General features: G+C 39.1%; 1 protein-coding gene across 2 annotated transcripts in view; it reads right to left on the bottom strand.

Annotated features, from left to right (window-relative positions):
• The window catches only part of UCN3 (urocortin 3), a 32,208-nt gene extending 16,713 nt beyond the window's left edge, over positions 1-15,495 (bottom strand). Inside the window, exons 1-2 of one of the 2 annotated variants that reach the window (XM_073650748.1) lie at positions 15,355-15,495; positions 14,679-14,891 (exon numbers count right to left, since the gene is read on the bottom strand). The gene's annotated coding sequence lies outside the window, so the exon portion shown is untranslated. Of the gene's footprint in view, positions 1-14,678; positions 14,912-15,354 lie in introns of those variants that run through there. The other variant, XM_073650749.1, reaches the window with a different exon arrangement.
• Between the last annotated feature and the right edge of the window lie 3,397 nt (positions 15,496-18,892).

Below are 18,892 nucleotides of genomic sequence, written 5' to 3'. Positions count from 1 at the left end.
TGCATGCACTTTAATTTGAATATGTATGACTGGTGGATTCTGTGGTTATCCACTTGTTACTAGTGTCCTCTGTAATTTTGCCTGCCCACCCCTGGATGTCCATTATATCTGGGCATTTTTTTCCCTCTATTTGATATTGTATTGTGATGTATTTCTATTTTAATAAAATAAATATTTGATATGTATATTGGACTATGTGTCATATTCATAGGTTTGCATAGATTGGAGGACACCTAGTCAGTCTTGATTTTTTCAATTTTTGGATTAATCTCCACAGGTAGAGCTAAGCTCCAGGGCGGTGCAGTGATGTTATAGATGAGATAGATGTTGCTGTACAGTGTAGTGCAGGTGATGGCGCAGATAATAATTCTAGGACACAGTAGGGTGCAGTCTTCAGATTTACTCACAGTTGTTGAATTCCAGGCTACCAGTACCAGAGTAACCTCCCACATCGTCCTGTGTTCACCAAGGAAAGGGTTCAGCAATCTCTCAAGTATCTCAGGAGTACTTAAACATGACCCCGTTCTATGTGCCTTCCTCGGTCGTCTTCCTGCGCTGGCTCTCACCCTCCTGCCCTGCGCATCACAATCAGGGTCCCAAGCCGGTAGCCTCGGATCTTGTCGGGCGACCTGCAGTCCCCTGGACCCTCTGTGGCCACCTTTTCGGCGATGTAATTGTGGTGGTTAGCAGCTTCACCTTGCAAGTACAGTAGCCTCCGGTTGTCTAGCTGAGCCTGGTTGTTCTCCACTAGTTTAGGGGCCGGTCCCATCTGCGGCCTGATCCCTCCACATCCGTGTAGATTCGGGTGCACTGGTGGCTTCCTGCACTCCCCGTGCCCCTGGGATCCCCTCTGTCTCTGGAGCCTTCCCTCTGCTCCCGTCCTCTCTCACTCTCTCTCCTGGGCCTCTCAGACTAGGCCCCACTCCTCTCTCTCTCCTCTCAACTCCTGCTCCAAGCACTGGAGCCTGGAGCCTGGACCTCCTCCACTGCTCTCCTGAGCAGGACTGGCTGCTTCTAGATGGTTCCCTGCTTTCTTATACTACTTCTGCCTGTGCTCCCCTGATCTTCTTCCTCTACCCACACTCACTACATGGTTCCACCCTCCAGCTAGGGACCAGGGACTGTGCTCTCCCTTAGGAGAAATCTCGCCCTTCCCTCTGAAGTGGAGTGTAATGGATGCAAGTGTGTGGCTCCCGGGCAGTACTCCATCCTTACCTGAGAGTGGGATACCACACCTCTGGATGAGATGCAGTACCTCTGTGGCGACTGAACCCGCAGGGGCGCTACATAATTGTTTTTCATTGTTTTTAGTAATGTTATAGTAAGAAAAAATGTCTCACTCTAGAATGCAGGGACATAATAATACACTGCTGTGTACAATGTATTAGTATAATCTGCCTGTGGAGTCAGAGCATACAATATAGATAAAGTACACAAAATTCTCCCAGTGACATCCCCACTGATACTATATTGCCTGGTACATTGGATTCCACATTCTAGGACTCTACATATCAATGGTATACCCTATTGTTTATCTTTGTGTGCTTCAAGGATGGGGCATTTATTGGCATTATATGTGCCTTGCTTGAACTAGCACCTTTGTTTGTAGGACTATAAGTTTGTTCTTTGCACTTTATAGATAGGGCGGTTATTGGCACTATTATATGCCTTGCTTGGAAATATTTCTTATAGCACTCTGCGGTCAGGGACTATGTGCCTGTCTTGATTTAATAATCCTTATATTTATGTTTCCTGCACACTATGGTTATCTATGTTTATACATATCTCTACTAATTTTTATTATTTGAGCAATAACATTGTCTGGGATTATTTAGCTACTATACTGCACCTTTATATCCTAGTGGTTTTTCTTACAGGCTTCAATACATTGTGGGGATATTTTGCTTTTTTAATTGTTTTTCTTGAAATATAGTGTTTTGTAAAATTATATACATTTTATAATACAGGTATGCTTGTCAATAGGAAATCTCTTTTTGTCTTTGATAAATCACCAGAACCTGTGGCTCAATTGTTTTAGCTCTTACCTGTAATGTTGAAAGTTGTGAGTTTGAATACCGGGGAGACTCACAAAAAAGAAAAAATTACATTTTTGTAATTGCTTAGCATTATTTTTAGTAGTTTTATAGAAACATAAATTCTGACTTTTTCTTCACCTCTAGTATGCAGGGTACATTGAAATGCACTGTTATATACATTGTATCTCTATGTACATGTATAATCTGCTTCTTGATTCACTTCCTGCAATGTAGGTCAAGATTACCAAATTCTCCTATTATGAGCATTGGCTCATAACTAGAGCTCCTGTCTCCGAACATGGAATCACAAGTGAAAACGTAAATTTTATAATTGAATTTATGTCAGTGCAGAGAGATGCAGCCCTCCCCCAGAGGAGGAGCAACAGAGTGATGACAACGTCGGAGAGAGGTGAGTACTAGAAGTCGGGACAAAGCCCTGGCATGACGGGACAGTCCTGCTGAATCCGGGACGGTTGGGAGCTATGGTTAAAGGGAATCTGTCAGCAGTTTTTTGCTATGTAATCTGACAGCAGCATAGTGTAGGGCAAGAGAGCCTGATAACATTGATGTATCACTTAGTTTACTGGGTGCAGCAGTTGTTACAGAATCATTTTTTTCTGCTGCAGATTTAGCAGAGCTTGGAATGTTGAACTGTGTATAACTCTGCCCCACCACAGCTTTCTCTGTGAAATGTATATCGACAGAGAGCTGCTAATCCAAGTAATAGGGGCATGGTTGGACAGCAATCATGAGGCAGCTAGTCAGATAGTGATAATCTCCTGCTGATTAAGCACTGAATTTATTGAAACAGCCCAGTAAGTGACACATCTCTGGAATCAGGGCCTCAGCTCCTATATCAGACTGCTCTCAGAACACATAGCAAAAACCTCTTGACAGATTCCCTTTAAGAAAAATGAAAGATTAACATTTTGCAAGTGTTTTTTTTACAGTTCTGAAGCCTCACTTGCAATCTTTCTTCCCTTCGGCACCTAATATGTCTTCCCTCAGCATAATTCTCAATACCATCCTTATCATTTAGATTGAAGAAATAAAGAATATTCTTCACATAGGATTTTTTGTATTTATTTGCAAAATTTCTTATAGGATCAACAAAACAAACATCTCCAATGCTACACAACCAAAATATAATATTATATGAGATGATGAAACAAGTAACATTGGCAAAGCTAAAAAGGGAAATAGTGAAAATGAATGACTTGTACACAGGCCTGTATTTGCCACTAGGCACCGGAGGTGATTTTAGAGTGATGATGACGTTGGCCGCATCATCCATTTGAAGCAGTAAAGGAGGATGATGATAGTAAGAAGAGAGGAGGCGCTGGATTAAGAAGACCAGAGATGCCCAGCGGACCAGACTGTGCTGTCTGTAGGTATAATAAAAGTATTAGTCCAATGTTTGAGCAATATTTATAATATATATTCAGTGTGTGAGTGTCAGATGTGATCTATGTCTAGTTTGCGAGTTCCCTGTGTGGTATACATCCAGTTTGTGAGTGCCATGTGCAATATATTGTATGTTGAGTATATCTATATACAGTTGAAACCAGAAGTTTACATAAACTATATAAAAAGACACATATGCATGTTTTTCTCAATATCTGACATGAAATCAGGATAAACTTCTCCCGTTTTAGGTCAATTAGGATTACCATAATTTTTAATATTTGAGAAAATGGCAGAATAATGAGAGAGAAAAAGTGTTTAAGGCATTTTTATTACTTACTGCAGAGTCAAAAGTTTACATACACTAAGATTACTATGCCTTTAAACAATTCTGGACTGCCCATATAATGATGTCATGTGTTTGTAAGCTTGTTATAGGTTTTTTGGAAACATCTGAGTTAATTAGAGACACACCTGTGGATGTATTTTAATGCACACCTGAAACACACTGCTTCTTTGTGTAGCATCATGGGAAAATCTAAAGAAATCAACCAAGATATCAGAAAGAGAATTGTGGACTTGCACAAGTCTGGCTCATCCTTGTGTACAATTTCAAGATTCCTGAAGGTGCCTCGTTCATCTGTACAAACAATTATATGCAAGTACAAACAAGATGGGAATATCCAGCCATCATACCGCTCAGGAAGGATACGGGTTCTGTGTCCCACAGATGAACGTGCTTTGGTCCGACATGTGCATATCAACCGAGGGACAAAAGCAAAAGACATTGTGAAGATGATGGCGGAAGCTGGTAAGATTGTGTCAATTTCCACCGTGAAACGAGTACCGTATCAACATGGTCTGAAAGGGCACTCTGCCAGGAAGCCATTACTCCAAAAGAAACATAAAAAAGCCAGATTAATGTTTGCACACAGGAACAGGACCTTAATTTTTGAAGACATGTCCTGTGGTCTGATGAAACTAAAATTTAACTTTTTGGGCATAATGACCATAGTTACGTTTGGAGGAAAAAGGGAGAAGCTTGGAAGCCGAAGAACACCATCCCAACTGTGAAACACGGGGGTGGCAGCATCATGTTGTGGAGTTGTTTTGCTGTAGGAGGGACTGGTGCACTTCACAAAATAGATGGCACCATGAGAAAAGAAGATTATGTGGCAATACTGAAGCAACATCTCAAGACATCAGCCAGAAAGTTAAAGCTTGGGTGGAAATGGGTCTTCCAAATGGAGAGTGACCCAAAGCATGCTGCCAAAATGGTAACAAAGTGACTTAAGGATAACAAAGTCAATGTTTTGGAGTGGCCATCACAAAGCCCTGATCTCAGTCCTATTGAAAATTTATGGGCAAAGCTGAAAAGGCAGGTGTGAGCAAGGCGACCTACAAACCTGGCTGAGTTGCATCAGTTTTGTCAGGAGGAATAGGCCCAAATTCCAACCAACTATTCTGAGAAGCTTGTGGAAGGATATCCCAAACATTTGACTGAAGTTATTCAGTTTAAGGGCAATGGTACCAAATACTAATGAAATGTATGTAAACTTTTGACTTTGCAGTAAGTAATAAAAATTCCTTAAAACTTTCTCTCTCTCTCATTATTCTGGCATTTGGCAAATATTAAAAATTATGGTACTCCTAATTGACCTTAAATGGGAAAAGTTTATTCTGATTTCATGTCAGATATTAAGAAAAACATGCTTATGTGTCTTTTTATATAGTGTATGTAAACGTCTGGTTTCAACTGTATATGTATACAGTATATACAACCCCTGGCAAAAATTATGGAATCACCGGGCTCGGAGGATGCTCATTCAGTTGTTTAATGTTGTTGATCACAGACATGGCACAAAACTAAAGTCATTTCAAATGGCAACTTTAGGGCTTTAAGAAACACTAAAAGAAATCAAGATTAAAAATGTGGTACTCAGTAAGGGTAATTTTTTTCAGACCAAGCAGAGGGAAAAAATTATGTAATCATTCAATTCTGAGGAAAAAATTAGGGAATCACCCTGTAAATTTTCATTTCCAAAACTAACACCTGCAACAAATTAGATCTGCTCGTTAGTCTGCATTCTAAAAAGGAGTGATCACACCTTGGAGAGCTGTTGCACCAAGTGGACTGACATGAATCATGGCTCCAACACGAGAGATGTCAATTGAAACAAAGGAGAAGATTATCAAACTCTTAATGTTGCAAAAGATGTTGGTTGTTCACAGTCAGCTGTGTCTAAAATCTGGACCAAATGCAAACAACATGAGAAGGTTGTTAAAGGCAAACATACTGGTAGACCAAGGAAGACACCAGAGTGTCAAGACCGGAAACTTAAAGCAATATGTCTCCAAAACAGGAAATGCACAACAAAACAAATAAGGAACGAATGGGAGGAAACTGGAGTCAATGTCTGTGACCGAACTGTAAGAAACCGCCTAAAGGAAATGGGATTTACATACAGAAAAGCTAAACATAAGCCACAATTAACACCTAAACAGAAAAAAACAAGGTTACAATGGGCTAAGGAAAAGCAATCATTGACTGTAGATGACTGGATGAAAGTCATATTCAGTGATGAATCGCGAATCTGCATTGGGCAAGGTGATGATGCTGGAACTTTTGTTTGGTGCCGTTCCAATGAGATTTATAAAGATGACTGCATGAAGAGAACATGCAAATTTCCACAGTCATTGATTATATGGGGCAGCATGTCAGGTAAAGGCACTGGGGAGATGGCTGTCATTACATCTTCAATAAATGCCCAAGTTTACATTGATATTTTGGACAGTTTTCTTATCCCATCAATTGAAAGGATGTTTAGGGATGATGACATCATTTTTCAAGATGATAATGCATCCTGCCATAGAGCAAAAACTGTGAAAACATTCCTTGAAAGAAGACACATAAGGGCAATGTCATGGCCTGCAAATAGTCCGGATCTCAATCCAATTGAAAATCTTTGGTGGAAGTTGAAGAAAATGGTCCATGACAAAGCTCCAACCTGCAAATCTGATCTGGCAACAGCAATCAGAGAAAGTTGGAGCCAGATTGATCAAGAGTACTGTTTGTCACTCATTAAGTCCATGCCTCAGAGACTGCAAGCTGTTATTAAAGCCAGAAGTGGTGCAACAAAATACTAGTGATGTATTGGAGTGTTCTTTTGTGTGTTTGTTTTTCATGATTCCATAATTTTTTCCTCAGAATTGAGTGATTCCATAATTTTTTCTCTCTGCTTGGTCTGAAAAAAATTACCCTTACTGAGTACCACATTTTTAATCTTGATTTCTTTTAGTGTTTCTTAAAGCCCTAAAGTTGCCATTTGAATGAACATCCTCCGAGCCCGGTTATTCCATAATTTTTGCCAGGGGTTGTATATACACTGACAAGCAAAAGGGCAACAATATTTTAAACTTTTTTGACTTTCAGGCTCCATATCTCACCATCCACTACTGCTTCAAACGTGAGACTACCATCATATTATAGACAATCATCTTGGCTATCTCATACATAAATTTGACCTGCAACTATTTAGCAATTGATTAGTTATGCAGATTCTTGTCATGTCACTGCATGTTACTGTTGACTTTCAACACTACCTGAATCCATCTGTGTCTTCTGTAGTTAAGATTCAAGCATGTCTCTGCCGAGGTCTCTTCTACGTGTTCCCAAATATGGTGCATACTGGTCGACTCACTTGGGTATGTATACAGCTTATTCTTCAACTCTACCCACAAGTGTGCGATTGGGTTGAGGTCTGGTGACTGTGGGGGTCAATCCAGCACCTCTACATCTTTGTCATTAAACCATTTCTTTCCCAATCTCATCGTATGCGTTATGTTGTTGCCCTGATGGAACAGTATGTCGTCCTTTTCATACCCATAGTACTCGAGTGTACAATGTAACTCGTATTGTAGGCTACTCACATATAGCTCAGTATTGAGACCACCTTTTGATTTTGTCCCTGGGTTGATATGTACATGTCGAAGTGTGCGATTGGGTTGAGGTCTGGTGACTGTGGGGGTCAATCCAGCACCTCTACATCTTGTCATTAAACCATTTCTTTACCAATATCATCGTATGCTTTGTGTTGTTGCCCTGATGGAATAGTTGAGCCGACGATTCTTATGACGATATTAAAGTCGAGGCTTCTTCACATTTTTTTGAGCCACCATTCCAGACTTGTGTATTGTGCGTAGCACGGTGCTTGCATGGACGTCTCACTATTATGAAGTATACGAGCCACCTCCACTGCCGTGTTTGTCGCACCAGAACTGATAGACCTTGTGATGAGCTGACATGTTGACTCCGATATTTTGCCTGGACGCCAACCTTTTGTCTTTTGAATGGATGGAAGGACTTCTTTTCATATTCTTCCTACTGTCATGGTACTCACATGATGCAGTTTGGCAATTTTCTTGGCATAGAGACCGCTATTGATGAGCTGGATGGTGCTAGTTCTCTTTTCTTGGAAAATCTTCTTCATGGCTATGCCTCGATTTGAACCAATAATGTTTTGCTTGGGTATCAACCTAATAACTCACTGAGCTATTAGGGAATGTGAGCCTAGGTTGTAATTTGTAGTATACAGGAAGAAAAAGATTTTTCCATCTCCAGGAGCAAAACAGTAACAGTGCAGTAACCTGACAAGAATCTGCATAACTAATCATATGCTAAATAGTTGCAGGTCAAATTTATGCATGAGATAGCCAAGATGATTGTGCCTAAAATGATGGTAGGTCGAAAGCAGTAGTGGATGGTGAGATATGGAGCCTGAAAGTCAAAAGTTCATAACATTGTTACCATTTTATTCGTCAGTGTGTATATAACATATAAACAATGCGTATATTCTATGTGATAACTCGGTATAATATTGTAATATTACTGTACTATTAAAGTATTGCTGTGTAATTATTCCCTGCACTCTATGGGGGCTTATGTCTAATGGATCAATCCTTAGTGGTCTCCCAGCATGTGAGTTTATTTTGAAAATGGTCCTTATCATTTTTTAGAATGTGCGCTTGGAAGCCAACCATAGCATCCATAATGGGTTGATGTAGAGCACAATTGTTGCTGTAACTTTAAAACTTATTTTTCCTATGGGTGTTAGATGTTTTCTAGTATGAAGTGTGCCGGTCTCCGCCAAGAGTTGATTAGAATACCCATTCACTTGTACAGGAATTCTGACCACCTCTCCATGAAAGCAGCGCCTACCAGGGCCACGTACTGAATATAGATGCTGGTCCCATTGGTAACATCTATTATAAATTTATGGTGTATTCTGTTCATATGCCATAAGTTTACAAGATTGGAATACCTCTTATTTGTGTAGCATCATGGGAAAGTCTAAAGAAATCAGCCAAAATATCAGGAAAAGAATTGTGGACTTGCACAAGTTTGGCTCATCCTTGGGTACAATTTCAGGATACCTGAAGGTGCCTCGTTCATCTGTACAAACAGGCAAGTTCAAGTAAATGTACAAGACAGGAATATCTTTTTACAGGCAAGTTAAGATATGGTGGGTTTGATGTGAATTTAAAGTGTAGATTCCACATCCACACTACATATTCACATGAGTTTATACATGTGAGTGGGATCAATTCAATACACAAAAAAAAATGTGTGTAGAGTGGTATACAGTCATGAACAAAAGTGTTGGCACCCTTGAAATTGTTCCAGAAAATGAAGTATTTCTCCCAGATAATTATTGCAATTACACATGTTTTTCTATACACATGTTTATTTCCTTTGTGTGTGTTGGAACAACAAAAAAAAAACAGAGAAAAAAGGCAAATTGAACATAATTTCATACAAAACCCCAAAAATGGGACAGACAAAATTGTTGCCACCCTCAACTAAATATTTGATTGAACACCCTTTGGAATAAATAACTGCAATCAATCGCTTCCTATAACCATCAACAACCTTCCTACACCTCTCAACTGGAATTTTGGACCACTCTTCTTTTGCAAACTGCTTCAGGTCTCTCTTATTTGAAGGGTGCCTTCTCCCAACAACAATTTTAAGATCTGTCCACAGGTGTTTAATGTGATTTAGATCTGGACCCATTGCTGGCCACTTCAGAACTCTTCAGCACTTTGCTTCCATCCATTTCTGGCAGCTTCTTGAAGTATGTTTGGGATCATTGTCCTGCTAGAAGACCTAGGATGCAAACCCTGCTTTTTGACACTGGGCACTACATTGTGACCCAAAATCCTTTGGTAATCTTCAGATTTCATGATGCCTTGCACACAGTCTAGGCATCCAGTGCCAGAGGCAGCAAAATATTCCCCAAACATCTTTGAACCTCCACCATATTTGACTGTATGTATTATGTTCTTTTCTTTGTAGGCCTCATTCTGTTTTTGGCAAACAGGAGAATTATGTGCTTTACTAAAAAGCTCTATCTTGGTCTCATCTGTCCAGCAGATGCTTTCCCAGAAGGATTTTGACTTACTCACGTACCTTTTGGGAAACCGCAGTCTAGCTGTTTTATGTCTTTGTGTCAGCAGTGGGGTCCTCCTGGGTCTCCTGCCATATCGTTTCATTTCATTCAAATGTCGATGGACTGTTCGCACTGACACTGATGCACCCTGAGCCTGCAGAACAGCTTGAATTCCTTTGGCACTTTATTGGGGCTGCTTATCCACCATCTGGACTATTCTGAGTTGCAGCCTTTCATTAATTTTTCTCTGCCATCCACGTTCAGGGAGATTAACTACAGTGCCATGGGTTGTAAACTTCTTGTTTATGTTGAGCACCGTGGACAAAGGAACATCAAGATCTTTGGAGATGGATTTGTAACCTTGAGATTGTTAAAATTATTCAACAATTTTGGTTCTCGAGTCCACAGTCAGTTCTCTTCTCTTCTTTCTGTTCTCCTTGCTTAGTGTGGCACACATAGACAAACAATGCAAAGATTGAGTCAACTTCTCCCCTTTTTAACTGGTTTCAGGTGTGATTTTCATATTGCCCACATTGCATCACATGCTTGAAACAAAGTTGTTTACCCACAATTTTGGAAAGGTGCCAACAATTTTGTCTGGCCCATTTTTGGAGTTTTGTGTGAAATTATGTCCAATTAGCCTTTTTTTCTGTTTTTTTTGTGTTGTTCCAATACACACAAAGGAAATAAACATGTGCATAACAAAACATGTGCAATTGCAATAATTTCTGGGAGAAATACTTCATTTTCTGGAACAATTTCAAGGGTGCCAACACTTTTGGCCATGACTGTATATACACAGTCATGTTTTTTTTTAGTTTTTTTTCTTTTAAGAAGTAAATTTACTTCTCAATGTTTCTGTTAATAGTTAGTTAACATGGCAGCATAGACATATATTTCTCTTGAGGACTAGGATTTATGACTGTATGTATATAATGGGCGGGGGGGGGCACCAAAAGCAATTTTGCACAGCATACCATTCAGCCTAAGGTCGACTTTGTATGAGGCTGGTGTGACTGCAGACTTGTCACATTGTGCGCTGTGTATAGTTCCCAGTATGACCTCAAGCCACCAGAAAATCAAAGGGTACAAATAAGCAATATGTTTATGGAAATTCATAAATTCCCATTCAGTGTCATTGCATAGTTGACAAAACCATTTGCTGGAGTAGTTAATATCTAATGGAACATATGTAGGACATTATCATTTCTTATTTAAAATTACAGTAACTTACAAGTGCAATATTACACCATGTCATATGATTGACTTCTTTTGTTTTAAACAGGTAATGTTTGAGCATTAATACTTCTACTGATACGTGTCATGTCCTTATAGAAAAAGATCTTGACCATTCTTCTTACACAAATGACTTAACCCTAGATTCTTTATTTGTGACTAGGGTTCCTAAACAAGTCAGATATTTATTACAATTATTTTTATGTTTTAATGAGCAATTCCATGATTTTTCACCTTTTTGACCTTTTCTCACCGTTCTTCACTACTGAGCAATCTGTGGATTTATTTACAAATTACAAAGATTGGTTTTTATTAGTTGTGCAAAATCCAAGTCACAAGGAAAAACTACATTAGATTGTGATATTTATTAAGATGTTTTAATAACATGGTGGAGATTTATTAATACTGTATTTTGGCTAAAAACAATGCTAGATCAGACAGCGCTGTTTGCCACCATTTTTTTTAAATAAGAAAAGTGATGGAGATTCTTAGTAAATGAGTCACGCTACAAGTAAAAGTGAAATCCCACCTACTTTTTCCCGCACAATCATGTGCGTCAGCATGAACGTCATGCTTATCAATTTATTTATTCTTGACCTCATTGTATCTATTGAATGATTCCCTGAGGGGGGATAGAAAGAAACGCACACATTTTTGTTTCTTGCAAGTCCTATCACACTTATGATGAGCAGTTAGGGTTCACTATGGGGCGGGAAGTCACCGAGTAAACCTACCTGGCCACTAATTCACCTAAAAAGAATCATATTAATGTTCTGCTTCACCTTGTATGTATACATTGAAATCCCAATAACTCTGGGCTTATGAGTCCAGTGGCCAGTCTTACACAATGATTGACACTCATCCCTTTGTGTGCATTAAAGGTAACTGTCATTTACTGTAGGGCCACCCTAATTAAAGAGATACATATATTTATATATATAGATATATATTCATACATACATATATCACACTGTTTAGCTCCTCCAGCTTTATAGCATTCTGCTGGCACGTTGGGCATCTCCTGTCTGTAGGGGAATTTTTGCAAAATGCAAATATTCAATAACTACTGTACTTTAGCATTTCAGTTTGTAGTCATTTAAAACTCCTTTTATCAACACATCATTTCTAGACACTTTTCAAAACTATCTACTTACACCTAAAAGTGTCTAAAACACATATAAATCTGTGCATGGCATGTCCACCGGTGTTTTGCCACATTCTGAGCCACAGTTCTGGCGCGTTTTTCTTACTTAATCTCTCCTAATGTGTTTAGGCAGTAATTATTTTAACTTTGTGTAAGAAAATCTCGCTTATATAATTCACCAGGCTTTGAAGACAACATTCCACAAAAAATGAACGAGTTTCATAACATGACGTTATATCCTTTTCTATGCATAACCTAATTGCACGGCTTAGTCTTACCCAACTTTAGTGACGATTTTATAAATCACACTTTGATATCAGTTTTCCTTGAATTTAGCACTTTTCTCTGACAAGACAGAAAACATTTTACACATTTCTGTGATAATGATGCCATCCCCTCAGCAGACATAAAAGGGTTTACTGCAAGTGATGAAAACCCTAAGCAGCTATCTGTTATTATAATTTGTAGAAATATTTGTGGTGGTTCTCTACAAGGCGGTAATAGATACACTGTATCACTTACACATGAGGATGGGCAGAAAGGATGCAAGTGAATGCTACAGTAAGAGCTTACACTTTATAGGGAGGGAGGAACGTTACCTCATTAGCACATTTACATAGTCATAAGGATGGCTTCCAATAGCCGGGATTACAATTAGCCTTAATTTAGGGAATGTAAATTACATGTACACAAATGCTGTGACATAATTGCAAAATATAGAACTATAAAGCACTGGATCTCAACATGAATAGGAAGGGACATTGACAGCCTTTAGTGTGAAATGTCAGCTTGTTAGTCAGGAACTGGCTTCATATTATATAGTTTTACTTTTCCTGCACAACTACAATGTCTATTGGATGCAGGCACTTATGACTCACATGGTGCGATAGATATTACATTACTGGTGCCGCACATGTTCCCTGAAATAACTGTATAACTCTGTCTATCTATCATCTATCTATCTGTCTATCTTATCTATCATATATCTATCTATTATCTGTCTATCTATCTACCTACAGTGTCTATCTATTATCTATCTATTTATCTATCAATCATATATCTATCTATTATCTATCTATCATCTATCTATATATTATCTATCTTTCTATATGTCTATCATATATCTATCTATTATCTATCTATCTATCTATCAATCTATCATCTATATATATATCTATCTTATCTATCATCAAACTATCTATTTATCTATCTATCTATCTATCTATCTATCTATCATATATCTATCTATCTGTCTATCTACCTTATCTATCATCTATCATATGTCTATCTATCTTATCTATCATATGTCTATCTATTTATCAATTATCTGTCTATCTATCTATCTATCAACTATCTATCATATATCTAGCTATCTATCTAACTATCTATCATCTATCTTATCTATCATATATCTATCTATAATCTGTCTATCATCTATCTATCATCTATCTATCTATTTATATCTATCTTATTCATCATTTATCTATCTGTATCTGTTTGTTTAGCTACCTATTATCTATCTATCATCTATCTATCAATCACATTTATCCTATCTGTACTTTTGTGTTTTACGCATATTTTTAATAGATTTGTTGATGGTTTAGATAAGATATTCTACATGTTAGATAACTGCTACAAACATTGTTGGAACATATGTAGAAACCAGGAAGAATATTCATTTGTAGTATGCAACATAATTTTCATAATATTACATGTAAATTTATGATGCTCCAATAGGATGTCAGCTATTTTTGATGAAAAATGTATTTAATAATATTTCCTCTAATGTAGGAGTCTGTAAATCTGCAGATGAATACATATGATTGGGATAACAGATAAAGAGCATGAGTACCTGAGTCTCAAGTTGCTTTAATTTTCTATAAATCATTGCTCCTAGGAATAGAAAAACACTGTTGTGTCTTTTGGAACACATCTCTCCTCGGTTTCTAACAATGTCTTATCAGCAATAACTAATAAATTAGCAGATATTGTATTTAACAGATTTCTCTTTACTGTGAATAGATGATAGATCAATCGATAAATATTGTTTACGCAATTAAATTCTAACTTTGGCCGATTGACTTCCTGAAACGTAACAAGCCTCTTTTTTAACATTTCTATTATTTCCTAACTTTTTCATTCAAAAAGAGAAAAAGAATAAATAACCCAAGTACAAATCTAAGAGGATAGCGTCATTCTTAGAGATGCTGGACACATCAACACCCCTATTCTTAAATGTCCAACATTACAAAGAAGTTATTAGCAACATTATTCCACTTTTGATAAAGAGGATCAAGTCATGTGAAAAGCCACAGTAGGTCTGTGAGAGATGGATGTAGTCTGTGGAGAATAGCATTATCCCCCCATGCTTGACTTTTAGGTAAGGTGTCAGTAGCAGTGTGTGCTTACCTGAATGTGGCAGTGCTGATGAGTGACGCTCTCTTCTCTCTGCCTCTCAGGATAAAGAAATCATCAGGAAGCTTGCCTCTGACTTGAAAGTCTGCTCCCCCTCTCTCTCTCTCTCGTCCCCCTCCTCACTCTTATGGAAGGGGCTCTGATATTTTCTCTATGGAAACGCTCCCCTCTCCTGTGTGGAAAACGATCGCAGTGTCTTGCGATAATCTGCAGACAAAGACAAGTTGTTAGACATTGAGATAGCCTTCAGATAGTTGTAAGGTTTGTCAGAGTGGACATGACGCATGTGACGTCCGTTACAACAAAATCTCAAATCTATAGCTAATGAAAATATTATGTATAATAGAAAAAGTCCAAACATAAATTACAAATTTGCGGTGCTATTTTGGAGAAGAATACTAGAGATAAAGTTTAAAAAGTCACTATATATTTGCCAGATAATATATCATTTCTCAAATTAGTTGTGAAAATAAAAAGACATTCTGAATATAATAATACATTCTTGCATTCACTTTTATAATTTTATTAATCCAGTTTCTAGCCTTACATATAACTGATAGTTTAGCACGGCTCGCCTTTAGATTTAAAGGGGATTTTCTCATTCAGAAATCTGTCTTTCATATTCATAGGCTTGTGGCAGCTATAAAAATACAAACCGAGTATTACTTACCCTTCCTTGGGAATAGCACCGGCTCTTTGCTACCCCAGTCTTTGTTGTTTGGCTGCAGCGCTTATATCACATAAACACCGCTGCAGCCAAGCAGTGAAGTCTGTGCCTCTGTACATGGCATGAACCACTGAGCTCACTGTTTGGCTGCAGCGCTACTGACATATGCAGGAAGTGCACGGATGAAAAAGCAAGTTGATGGTGTGTTCCATTAATTCTAATACAACTTTTTAGTAACTTGTCCTAACGTAGTTCTGATACTCAATACATATGTTTCTTAGATGTTATCAGTCTAGATATTAATCTGTGAACTAAGCACAGCAGCACCAACCAATGTATTAATAGTTCTATATATTTATTGTGGCCTGACGCAGTGGTATATCATTTAGCCATTCTCACACAACCTCTAGCCTGTACCTTGAGGTTATTTAAAGAGGTGGTCCGACATGCAAAGTAATTTTCATCCTAAATCCATATCTATTTAATTCCGTAATTTAAACTAATTTTTAATATACTTGAATTTAAAATTCCCTATCCTTCCCTAACAACACTAACTTCATTTATTTTATTTTTTCTACTACTTCAGTTTTTGATGACACTTCGTTTCAGAATCCCAGTGCATGGTGGGATACTTAAACGAACGATCATCAAAGGTACCACAGCCCGTGCCCCCTCCCTGAAGTGACGTGTCATCAGTGACGCTCATTTCAGGGGCTGGGCTAGTCCCTGCACAGTGTGCAATGTGTGATGTGCACAATGGCAGTGAGCTCCCTGTTGCTGGCTCAGATCAGCAGTAATGAGCCGGCACCAGAGCTCACTGTTAATGTGTGTTCTAAGACTACCCGGTGTGCTGAGACCAGCGCCGCCCTGGCGATTCACCGGTCATCAATATCCATGTTAATTTAGGGATGTATGGAATGTCATCAGTGCTCGCCACAGTTCCCCTAGCTTCAGTTACAGTAACTAGTATCTATCACAGTGCCTTTAGTATCAGCTACAGAGTTTCCAGTAAGAGCCACAGGGCTCCGACTACTCATCACTGTGCTCCAGTCACAGTCATTTTGTTTTTCCACCCCAGTAAAGGAAACAATTCAAGAAAATATAGCTTGTACCTTATGATAATCTGTACTGAAGTATGTTTTTCTGGATAACGTGCCCTGTTGTAAATCCTTTCTCCTGAAAATGGAGTCTTGTGCCCATGAGAATGAGAGGCAAGGTAGGGAGTCTCACTTGCTTAGGTTGACATAGCCTTTTGGCAATAACCTATCAATAAACCAATAGTCCAATGTGTTAGTCAGCCTGGTACATTGTGGTTGTGCGAATGCGAAAATTGCTGAGCAAAGTATAACAGCAATGGTTTGAGGTTGTTGTATGGCAGGGTAATAACAAAAACAGGTGAAATAGCCATAAGGCAGAGAGAGTGCTGAATGAATTGAATCTCCGGTGCTGCCCATCTGCACTGACACTGCAGGAGCCTAGCCCACACACAGTGTCAGTGCAGGTGTGCTCTCACCCCTCCCTTGTCTGCATCAGTCACTCACTACTGTGTGTTCCTGTATGCAGTGATCATGCAATACAGTAGGAGAGGGGGATGAAAGCATACGTGTACTGACCCTGTGTGTGCACGCCCAGGGGTGGATTAAGAGCAGCAAGGGCTCCAGGCAAAGTTTAGAGGGCGTGGATCCCCCTGGAACCCGATGTATCACCTGACATGTCACATGATCCCATTTGATAGGTCATGTGAGTAACACACAGGTGCTCTGGTGAATATACAGTACAGACCAAAAGTTTGGACGCACCTTCTCATTTAAAGATTTTTCTGTATTTTCATGACTATGAAAATTGTACATTCACACTGAAGGCATCAAAACTATGAATTAACACATGTGGAATTATATACTTAACAAAAAAGTGTGAAACAACTAAAAATATGTCTTATATTCTAGGTTCTTCAAAGTAGCCACCTTTTGCTTTGATGACTGCTTTGCACACTCTTGGCATTCTCTTGATGAGCTTCAAGAGGTAGTCACCGGAAATAGTCTTCCAACAATCTTGAAGGAGTTCCCAGAGATGCTTAGCACTTGTTGGCCCTTTTGCCTTCACTCTGCGATCCAGCTCACCCCAAACCATCTCGATTGGGTTCAGGTCTGGTGACTGTGGAGGCCAGGTCATCTGGCGTAGCACCCCATCACTCTCCTTCTTGGCCAAATAGCCCTTACACAGGGCTGATGCCTTCAGTGTGAATGTACAATTTTCATAGTCACGAAAATACAGAAAAATCTTTAAATGAGAAGGTGTGTCCAAACTTTTGGTCTGTACTGTATGTAGATGGAAAACGTCAGAGATAGCGGCGCGCTATACATAATAGAGCAAGGGTGGGGGATTCATTTTCCCAAGGGGCTACATGAGAGACCGTGACCATTGTAGAGGCCGGACCAATAGGCTGATATTAATTTTGCTCAATATTAATATTAACATATTATATTAACAATGATTTTTTTTTAAAAAAGAGCAGAAATGAGGGGAGACAGGGACTAGTTTTTCCCTTCACAATTCCCTTCCTGACAGCGGAGGTTGGCACCCTGAGCTGAAACCGTATGGCGCCCCCACTCCTCGTCGACTGCCGCTATGTAGCCCTACCACTACTCTAACTGACCAGGCCTCCTCAATAGCTAATCAGATAATGTGTAATGAACATACATAAATATATAGAATATAGATGCTAGTGGGCTGAGGGAAATAGCATCAATATTTTTCAACAATCTGACCAGAAAAAAACCCTGACAAAGTCCAAGAAGAAACTTATATGATGTCCTTGCCAAACAAAGAATAACCCTTCAGATCATAAATGACAGGTCAACTGGCAGAGCAATTAACACTGCAAAACATCCATATACCTCATAGTCATGTTTGTATACACATGGACTACCCTATACATAGACCCTATATGGCCTGTACAGTTGTGTACTGAATGGCATCTTCTTCCGTTGTGTTTTCCCCCTCTTTTAGACAAGCACGGTTTCATTAGGGAATTCATTCAGGGCAAGAAAAGGAGACCGTAAGCCATGAGGATGCAATGAGGATAACAACTCACAGGCCCAGGCAATATGAGCCCCCACACAGCCGCCGTACATACAGCATGAATCCACACACAGCCCCTAATATACAGTATGAGCCACCACATAGCTTACAGCCTGTAAGCACGCCCTGGAACATTGACTGACAGCTCCCAGTGCCGGTAATCATTGCACAGCCAGCTGTATGACTGAAAACCAGTGGTTCTTGGGATGAATAAAATCCATTTTTTTCATGAGCTGCACTTTCAGTACAGCTATCAGGCACCTTTCTAACACGATTAGCCTGCAGATTATCCCTGCATCTGCAGGTTAGTAGCGTTATCCGACATGGCAGGTTCCATTTAAAGGGGTTTTCCTCTACTCAGACAACCCCATCTCAATCCGTATGTTTTGATCTTGTAAAATAACAACACTTATACTCACTGCCGGTGCCATACTAGCGGCACCGTTGGTAAAGCACCAGC

This window comes from Phyllobates terribilis, unplaced genomic scaffold (genome assembly GCF_046119375.1).
Source record: "Phyllobates terribilis strain yellow unplaced genomic scaffold, ASM4611937v1 Scaffold_11__3_contigs__length_659146591, whole genome shotgun sequence".
NCBI classification, from domain to species: domain Eukaryota; kingdom Metazoa; phylum Chordata; class Amphibia; order Anura; family Dendrobatidae; genus Phyllobates; species Phyllobates terribilis.
The sequence above is the reverse complement of the archived record's forward strand: the minus strand, read 5'-3'. Positions and strand labels throughout refer to the sequence as shown.